Raw genomic sequence first — 10309 nt, forward strand, 5'->3', positions numbered from 1 at the left:
CGTTATCATATGGCCAAGTGCCGTGGACCAATCAGAAGGCCCCATTCCATGTTGGTTATGACGCCGTAACACATAGATTTCGCTTCGCTCACTCGGTGGTTTTATTCGGTGGTTAAAGCAAAGGACCAAGCGTTATGACACCTCAGGGTGGGTAATTAAGCCTTCATTCACATCAACCACCATGAGCTCATTTGTGCACATTCATACCTGGAAAATAGAATATCTTCTTCTTCTTACATATAGGATACATATCATAATACTAACACTAATGATAATTCAATATATCAACCATTGAACTCTTTATCGTGGTAAATTATCGCAGAAATGTATATTTCCCTGTCTATATATCTGTTGAGTGGCACAAATGTGCATTAAAAGGTCTTCATTCATTCAATATATAGATGCCTGAAGGGTCATGCGGAGAATTACTGTTTTCAAGACGGTGAGTACAGTTTCAGCATATTCCATAGAAATGTTCTTCAACACATGAGATGGTGTGTTTTCCTTTGTACTACCGACGGAACCTAATGTTTGATAATCTAAGTTTGATAACATTATCTGAAGACACGGCGCCCCTTTACCATGATTTCTACTGCGCTGTACAATGTCTGACATGACATCATTCCTAACCACGCAAAAAAATGTAAAGTATTTTGTTCATTTCATAAATATGTTAAAGATTTATTCACACAATAACTTCGCTTGTTACCAGTAGCCTTTATCACCTTCGCGAAGGTTATATTTTCGACAGCGTATGTATGTGTGTGTGTGTGTGTGTGTGTTAGTGTATGTTGTGTGTGTGTGTGTGTGTGTGAGTGTGTGTGTGTGTGTGTGTGAGTGTGTGTGAGTGTGTGTGTGTGTGTGTGTGTATGCTGTGTGTATGTGTGTGTGTCTGTCTGTCTTTGTGTGAGTGTGTGTATGTTGTGTGTGTGTGTGTGTGTGTGAGAGTGTGTGTGTGTGTGTGTGTGTGAGTGTGTGAGTGTGTGTGTGTGTGTGAGTGTGTATGTCTGAGTGTGTGTGTGTGTGTGTGTGTGTGTATGTTGTGTGTATGTGTGTGAGTGTGTATGTCTGAGTGTGTGTGTGGGTGTGTGTGTGTGTGTGTGTATGCTGTGTGTATGTGTGTGTGTCTGTCTGTCTTTGTGTGAGTGTGTGTATGTTGTGTGTATATGTCTGAGTGTGTATGTCTGATTGTGTGTGTGAGTGTGTCTGTCTGGTTGTTAACTTGAGAATGAATGGATGGATTATCTGGATATGGTGGTAGGTTTGGTGAGACAACGGCATGTTAAGATGGGGGTCTAGCGGTTTGTTTTTATGGTACAGCAGTGGAACTTCCGGTTTTGATATCTCGTGTTCTGGTTTGATATATCATCTGTGTTCTTCTGTCTTTATTTCTACAGAGTTTCCTTTGCTGTATCGCCTTCTCATCGCATTCGGTGCGTTCCTCTTGATTGCGCTGATCGCAGCAGCGATTTACTTTTGTATAAGGAAACGCAGAAGGAGGGGCGGATATCACTACCCAAGAGACAGAACAACGAAACACAGGTATGTGATTCAAGCATCGCCAAATAGCAATTACTCAAGCAACTGGATATGACTTTGGAAACGGTCAGACGTTTTAGATAACATTCGTTATCTTTCGTCAGTGAGGAGATCCTGTTGGAGAGTAGGTCTGACAGTTTAAAAAAACATTGCTTGAGTAATTGACATTATTCAATGGATGTCTAACCTTCATCGACGCGATTCAAGTATCTTTTGCCCGAGCTCGTCTAAGTCATACTTTTGTGTATTACGCAATATCTAAATCATCAAAATCGCGGAAATAACGAAACAGTGCCGCAGTGAACGAACCCAGCAGTGCCGCACCGGTGCCACAAGTGCAGTGAGAGTCCACCTTAACCACAAGGCCTCCAACTTGATTGATTCTGATGTCTACCTTTCAGGTTGGAGTCGCCGGTGGGATTGCCGCTGCCCATCACGACGCTGTCACCCCCAGCCTACACTAGGACCAGGCCACCCTCTCTATACCTGCCGCGTAGGGCACGGGGAGTTCAAGAGTCATCAGTAAGTTCTCTCTCCTTTATACTTGTTGTTAGATGTCCATCGCACTGCGATGATGACGCTGAAACCGAATTAGCAGAAATCAAGCAGAACCAACCGGAATGAAGTATTCGTGCTAATCTCCAACCAGATCCACGGTGCGTAATGTATAGTATCAAACTTCCCGCAGCCCGTTTGACTCCCTTGGCTGGCTACACTCCTTGGCCAGCTTTGATATTATCTTATGGCACCGTAGGATCTGCTTGGAGATTATATTCGTGCCACATTCGAGTGGGAATTCCAAATAGACCCTATATCTCCTTCACAAGAGAAAGAGTGAGCCGAAATGCCGTCAGAATAACTATTCTTTGTCTATTCCTGGGTATTTGTAGTGCATTCTAGACATTCTCACTGCATTCCAGATATTCTTTCTTACATAATTCGAAGTGGCTTGCCGTTTCGTTTCTCCGTCGAATGAATCAGAATGTTTCGAATAATGTTGGAATGCCGTAGAATGCGGTCATACTGAAGTTAGAATAGTTAGAATACACTTAGAACACTTGGATGCTGGTCGATGCTTCTCCAGTTCAAATGCACCTAGAAAGTTGAGTATGATAAAAACATTCGGACGGCCCCAAAATGGGCAGAAATATCTGGAACGGGGCGAGAATTTCTAGAATGCACTACGAATTCCCAGGAATATGCAAAGAATAGTCATCCTGACGGCATTCCGGCTAATTCTGCTTCTCGTGTGAAGGGGGCCTTTAGCTTGGCATGGCGATATTTTGTACGTATGATTTTACACGGAATAGTTCATCCAGTGCCCCTCATAGACCCGAGTGGCTCATATAGGGCAGCACGTTTCCTTGCTGTATCAGTAGCTAGCCCTTCCCGTTTAACGTGTTCGTGGCACGTCCTCGAACATATACCAACATTTTACGTCCCTTCCGAAAGATGGTGTACCCACAGCCGATAAGGCCCCAAAAGCATTCCCTGTTGATGTTTTCATTCCATTCGAGAGATTTGTTATTCTATATTTAATAGCTAGTCTACATCTATGTTTTTTTCTTCTTTTTTGTTCTGCAGGTGTACATAAAATTCCAGAAATGAGATGGTGTCGGGAAAAGGAGCACTTTAAAAAAGGCCAAGTAAACAAGAGTTCGGAGACCTCATATCTACATGAAATATTCTAATTATGCAAACAAAATTTACATCTGCATAATCCATGCTTGGTAATGTACACAGGTCACAGTGTTGACAATCCAACCATTTACTACATGTACTTAGGAGAATTATGACACTTAATTATGCAAATTAGGGACTTGTTTGCATAATTGATATATGCTAATGTTTCACTTACCACAAACTACATAATGTTACATGTATTTAAGCCTACAACAATGTATAAATGGATTTTCCTCATTAGAAGTGCAAATTAATTCCTAATTTGCGTCACTTGTACTTTATTATGTACATCTCTGCCATTTGAAGATACTTACATACTGAATATCGTAGACATTCCTTGTTCCTATGTTCCATCATGCCGACGAACAACACACCACACACAGACAAACAGACAAACACACAAACATACCCCACACAATGTCTCCATTTTCATTGAGATAAAGAAATAGTGCCATCAGATGATGTCTACATTTATCATGGCCGGATGCTTGTCCGGACTAAGCTCACCCCAAGCCCCTTTGCCTTTGCCCTGCCAGTGTCAGGATTCATATCAAGTAAGAAGCAACGATTGCAGAGGCCCGTATTGACATGGCAACAACCAAAAGACAACTTTTAAGAATACAACTTAAGCAAAGATGCTTTATATTATTTACCTAGCAGAACGGCACAGAAGAAAAGAATCTTAGATACATAAAAATAATCGGTACTAACATACTTTTGTGATATCTAACATTGCTAGTGGTTGATAACGTTACAGGATTTGCAATGAATGTTTGCATTTATTTGCGTTTGTGTTGAATTTTGTTTCACAATTTTGTATCTGAATATTATTTTGATTGTACATTTGCTTTCGGGCGAGAAAATGCTAAAAACTGCCTATCATACTCAACGAAAAAAATTAATGAATAAACCAATTGTTTATACCATATCATTGTCGTTGATTTCATCAATGGTGATCAAAAATTGAGACCAACACATAAAAGCCTAGCTGTAGTAAACGCCTCTGTGGTCTACGTGAATGATGACGTCACACAAGACACTGTCTTTTATAAATGATGACGTATGATAGACATTGCTCTATGATTGGTGCCTTACGTTGACGTCATCTATTGTGGGCTTGCTTGTTATGACCTTGTCCGACTCGAGGCCGATGCCCTCTCCCATGACCTTTTATCATTTTGTACTATTTTTCAATGCTGTACTATTGCCGCGATGATATAAGTTGCATAACTTGTATTTTCTGATTATTTTGTTTGGTACATTTTTAGTAAATGCAAAATAAGACGGAGATGGGCACCGCCCTATAGATCAAGAGGTGTGAGAAGGATTTGAACGTCTTATTATGTTGATATGATTGTGAAATCCTCATTTACTGCTACCATCCTGCCCAGTTATTCCATTCAAGCTCAACATTCATTCCAATCTTTCTTCCATAACGCATGCGCAGACTCGGTGTGTGTGGCGTAACTGGTAGAGCGTTCGGCTCGGAATCTAGAGGTTCTGAGTTCGATACCCGCCGTGCCCCCGACGTTGTGCCCTTGGAAAGGCACTTAACCTTCTGTCTGTACTGTGTATGTCACTGTTAATATAACGTTAAGTTACTAACTTGAGTGCAGTGCCAAATACGCCCGAAAATGGCCTTTGAATCGTTGTATAAGTGGTTTGACTGGGACTAAAATTAACTCTCTGCCTTATTAGTGTCACTCTTTCTGTAAAAGTTAGCTGTAGGCAACACCCAGTGCCACTCGGAGACGGCACCTTTCACAACACCGGTCGCACCGTCACTGCCACGCTTCCATACAACCCGGGGTTTATATAGGGAGCTAAAATTAGTCTTCTGCGTCACAAGCTAATTATCATATTCAAATGAGATAGTTTAAGATGGTTGCCCGGGGGTTGCAATTATGTGGCTTGACCCCGACAAGAATGATTATAGGTACCAAAATGTACGAAGATAGAACTTGCCATTGGGGAAAGTGGTGTAGGCCTAGGGAGAAAAAGTTGTTTTTCCGGTTACCCGTCTGACACTAGCAAAATACTGCCAACCCTACTGATCTTTCATTTGAGGTTTTTCTGCTTGTAAAATGTATCTGTATCATTATCATGTTGAAGATACCAACGTCCTGATGCATTTCAGGTTTAAAAAAAAAAGTCTGAGTAACACAAACTCTGCTGTTCGGGGCTGTAATCCCCTCCTCTAGGTGGCCGGCGGATGTTGGGCGGGCTGCTATTTATAAGCGAGATTTAATCAGGCTAACGTCGTCCGAAATATAAAAGACAAAGAATCTCTACCCTGATTTTTCAGGAACGTTTTCAGAAACACCACATAAATAGTAACGGGTACACTTGCCTAATGGACCGTGAATCTGAGCTAAAAAATAAACTCACTCAAACTCAACTCGACAAGCGAGGACGTTTCTGAAAGTGCGCACATTCGTCACTGCCCATATGTCTTCCCATGATCCCTAGCCATTGCCTTGATCTACAACGTTACAGAAAATGTAGTTACATGATAGTGTTAAATTACTGGTGTTACATTAAACCTCTAAGCGCACACTCATGCTCAAAAACTGAAGTTATGTTTCCGATATACTTGCCGTATCTATATTTGGAAATGGTATGTTTTCCAACCAGTATTAACAGGTTCAACGTTATATATTGAAGCTTTATAATGTTGTAGAGCTACGTCCAGAACCTGCTGGGGAATGCGGAATGTCACTTAGCCCTGACGCTATTGCTGCGCTGGCTGCGGACCGTCTGGTGTGGATGAAACTTGTGATCGACTCCGGCTCCGAGCTTCTAACCTACCATGACGTCATGTAAAACTAATGATAAAGAATCGCCATATTGAATATAATACAATTTTTCGACTTCAGTCCGTAAAGGTCGTGACAGAGAGGACAGACGCTATGTACAGTGATTTACAGGTTCATTGTACTGGGGAAATTCCCCTAGCTCTAATTAAAGACTGCAACCCTTTCCGGCAGCGTGCCGGATCAGCGACACAGACGAACTCGTGGTTTCTAGTTCCAGAGCCAGGGCTCCACTGGACTACGTACGCTACCGAGCCCGTGGGCTTTCCTTGTGTCATCTGTTTAAGAGCCATGTCTACTACTCTAGTGAAAACTGACGGGTTGCAACCGATCTTGTTGTTGACGCTTAACACTGGAGTCATAGTAACTCTAGTTGAGCTAGATTTAGGATTGTCAGCAAAAATCTGTAGCTAAAGTGATAAGTTCGGTTGACATGTTTACATGATGATGGATACGTACGCTGATTCACCTGAAACTATAGCTCGTGAAGATAATTAGGCTACTAGTATTCGAAATATAAGTTTAAATTTAAACATCACACTGTGCATACCCATGCTGAAATCAGTTTTTGACTGAAACACTTCTTTATTTTTTTTCATTGAATGAATGAAGACCTTTATTGCACATTTTTGCCCCACTGGGCTAAGTACAGGTCACACGGTAAGAATCACATATATGTAACAATGGAAACAATCATACACATCTATATATGCAGATGTGCGTCTAATCTATTCTAGGACATTCGACTTCCTCTCGCTTCTTGGTAATTGTATAAATGTAGCTAGCTGTATGGTTGGTTAGAGTTGGTTTATCAAAAGCTGTCAGGAATATAGCCTGATTAAATCTCGCTTATAGCAGCCCGCCCAACATCCGCCGGCCCCCGCGGGGAGGGGCCAGTTACAGCCCTGGACAGCGGAGTTTGTGTTACACAGACTATCAGGAATATAAATTTCTCTTTACTATTCAAGTATCTAAAGTGGGGATATTTACTTAACACATAGTCAAATAAAATGTTCCTATCGCTATCATACAAAGGACAATCCATAGTAAAATGTACTTCATCTTCTACTTCATCAAAGCTTTTTTGGGGTCGAATACACTGGGACACCTGTCAGTATCAATGGCTCGTACCTCCCTCAGATGCCCAAGGGAGTACCCTTATGAGGCCACCTAGCGGATTGCTTACAAAGCGCAGCATAGGTAATGACTCATCGGGTGACACTTCCCAGAAGCCGGCCCCCTGTGCCTCACTTCCGCCGAGTTTCCAGTTTCCAGACCGCGTCAAACTCTGTAAACAACGTTACATAGCTTTACATATGATTCTTGGCTGATTTCTTGTTGCTCGATGTTTGTTTTCTACGAAGACTGGGACTCTTCAGTTTTATCGTGAACCAGGTAAGACCTTTGTTTACACTGACTAAGGAGATATATAACGTTAGCATCGTCAGTTCTGTTGTACTGCGACACAAAAGAATCTCCGGGGACACAGGGTAGAAATGAGAGTAGAGTACAGTAGATACTATATAGATATTAGAGCAGAGTTTTTCATCCCAGAATACATTAACTGTAATTAGTTCAGTCAAGTTTGTTTGAGAGTGGGAACTTACTAAACATTGATATTTTAGTTATAAAAGGGTTTGCGGAAAACCCTGGGCTCTGCACCAGGCCTAGGCTGTCTACAATTGACTTCTATCACATCAGGTTACCGAGATCCCCCATTCATATCCCCACCCGAATGCTTAAAACTTACACCCATTGCGCTGGGTTACTGTTGGCATGAGAGCATGTACTCAGCATACTATTGCCAAGATATCAGCCAGCAAAATAAACTGACATTTGTTTACTTGTTAAGAATTTCTAAGGGTCTGCAAACAGATAAGCTGTAACTTTAAAGGAGCTGGAAATATCTGTTGTGACTTACATGTAGCTTGACAAAAGGCAACTTACTGGGAACATCTCACATTTTTACTTCCATTTGACAGCAGCAGTGCCCAGAAGCAGGACAGCCCCATTTGGAGGAGTTGATCTGCCCTGACTAGAATGCAGACTGGAGGTACCCACTCATGGTTCCACCTACTCAGCTGCCTCCTGGTGGCAGCAACCTGCACTACAGCACAGACAGGGGGCTGTTCCTTGTATGGTCAGTATTTGGCCATGTTGATAAATGGGTTTTATTAATAGACACTTGGCAGCCGGATGGCTGAATTACGACGGTCCATTACATGTATATTAAGAGGTACATTGAAAAATCTTACTTAATTATAGGTTAAAATCACAAACGAGTATATATGTATAACGTTATGTACAAACAGTTAAAAACATCCTGATTGACCGTTCCGATTAGTATTACAATAACTTCCGTATCAGACCGGATCACACAGGCGTATCACACAGGCTCCTTTTGAATAAATCGAACTGTTTCGAGCGGGCCGAGTGCGACGCCATCGAATGTTCGAATACCTGATTCAGACGTTGGAACATTGCTGTTGCAACACTTTTTGTTCGAGGGCACCAAATTTGTTCAACTTCTGGCGCATTTCGCATCAAAACAGGGGTTTTCTTATAGGTGGGTATGACATAAATAAAATACAACACGGGTCGGATCACCCTTCGGCTGTCGGGCGATCTGACCCGCGGTCGGGCTGATACCTCGGGCGTATTCTATATGGATTATCACATAGGGTTCTTGTTGTTACCATGCAGACTTTCATAAAATTGTTCAAACACACATTACGTGCTGTCCAAAATTGTTGGAGGACACCAACTTTTCTCGACTTGGGGTGCATTTAGCATTGAAACTTTGTCAATAAGGTATGACACTAATAAAATACACCTCAGTGTATCACTGTTCGGCCCAGCCTGTCCGCGGGTCTGATCACCCTCTAGGCTGGGGCCTCGGCTGATACAAAATATGCTGTGTTGTATTCTATATGTACATGTATGATATGTCCTTTACTTCACCCACAGAAGATAGACATGGTAGAGTGCAGCCCGTGGATCCGATAGCAGTTCTCGGATCTACGGTCACCTTCAACTGCACAATACGTCCGGAAGAAGATGGCGTAACAGCCCGTAGAGTTTACTGGAGACATGAAACTGAGACGATAGCAGCGGAAAAGTACCGTGCTCTGAGTGACACTATCAGTCAGCTGGTTCTAGAGAACGTATCGCCGGAGTCGGCAGGACGTTATGAATGTTACGTACCCGAGCCAACCAATCGAGCCTGTGGTCCCTTGGTGGGTGGGGTTAAGCTGAACACTGGATGTAAGTAACTGTTACTTATATAAAGGAGTATCAAACTCCAGGAACGAGTGACATACCAAATTTTCTCGATTTAAGTACTAGGCACTTTCCAGCATTCAAAAGGTGCTACAAGTTGTTGCCAAAGTTGGGGTACATACTTTATTTCAGGTTATTGCACGGATAAATGAGAAAAAGACCTCAAGTAGAGCAAGGTGGTGCTACAGTTCTAGGATGCAAAGTAAACTTTATATCTATGCTTGATTTATTCAGAGTTACCAGGTGAAAAGAGAAGAACTCTGAAACTAGAAGCCTTTACTTTGATTCCAGATGTGTCGCTCACCCAACAAGCATGCTACCGGAAAGGGTATAACGATATCACTTTGTCTTCCTGTATAGATGCCCCAGAAGAGCCAGTGTTGGACAGGTGTCTGTCAGAAAACCTGGATCTGTTCACCTGCTGGTGGTACAAGGGACGAGACACCCTCATCAAGACTGAATACAGCATAGTGTACAAACACTAGTAAGTACTGTCTGTAGATGGATGGATGGATGGATGGATGGAGGTAGGGAGGGAGGGAGAGATGGAGGGATGATGTAAGGATGATGGATGGATGTATGGAGGATGGAGGTAGGGATGAGAGGAATGATGGATGGATGGAGGGAGGGAAGGATGGAGGTAGGGATGAGAGGAATGATGGATGGATGTATGGATGGAGGATGGAGGTAGGGATGAGAGGAATGATGGATGGATGGAGGGAGGGAAGGATGGAGGTAGGGAGGGAGGGAGAGATGGAGGGATGATGGATGGATGGATGGAGGGAAGGATGGAGGGAGGGAGAGATGGAGGGATGATGTGAGGGCGATGGATGGAGGGAAGGATGGAGGTAGGGAGGGAGGGAGAGATGGAGGGATGATGTAAGGACAATGGATAGATGGATGGATGGAGGGAAGGATAAACAAATGATGAACAATGGAACAAATGAATGAGTTAACAGATATATAACTCACAGTTAATTCTAACATCTTGTTGT

General features: G+C 42.6%; 1 protein-coding gene and 1 long non-coding RNA gene across 3 annotated transcripts in view; one reads left to right on the forward strand and one right to left on the reverse strand.

Annotated features, from left to right (window-relative positions):
- Positions 1–10309, reverse strand: part of LOC118418964 (UDP-glucuronosyltransferase 2A1-like) — a 90362-nt gene that overhangs the window by 69360 nt on the left and 10693 nt on the right. The gene's annotated exons all lie outside the window — the stretch shown is intronic.
- Positions 402–4729, forward strand: LOC118418969. 2 transcript variants are annotated; one of them, XR_004831569.1, is made up of 4 exons: positions 402–442; positions 1398–1542; positions 1941–2061; positions 3124–4729. It is a non-coding gene; the product is annotated as an uncharacterized LOC118418969 (long non-coding RNA). The 2 variants fall into 2 exon arrangements; XR_004831570.1 differs by lacking the exon at positions 402–442 and adding an exon at positions 491–643.

Source organism: Branchiostoma floridae, chromosome 7 (assembly GCF_000003815.2).
Source record: "Branchiostoma floridae strain S238N-H82 chromosome 7, Bfl_VNyyK, whole genome shotgun sequence".
Classification (NCBI taxonomy): domain Eukaryota; kingdom Metazoa; phylum Chordata; class Leptocardii; order Amphioxiformes; family Branchiostomatidae; genus Branchiostoma; species Branchiostoma floridae.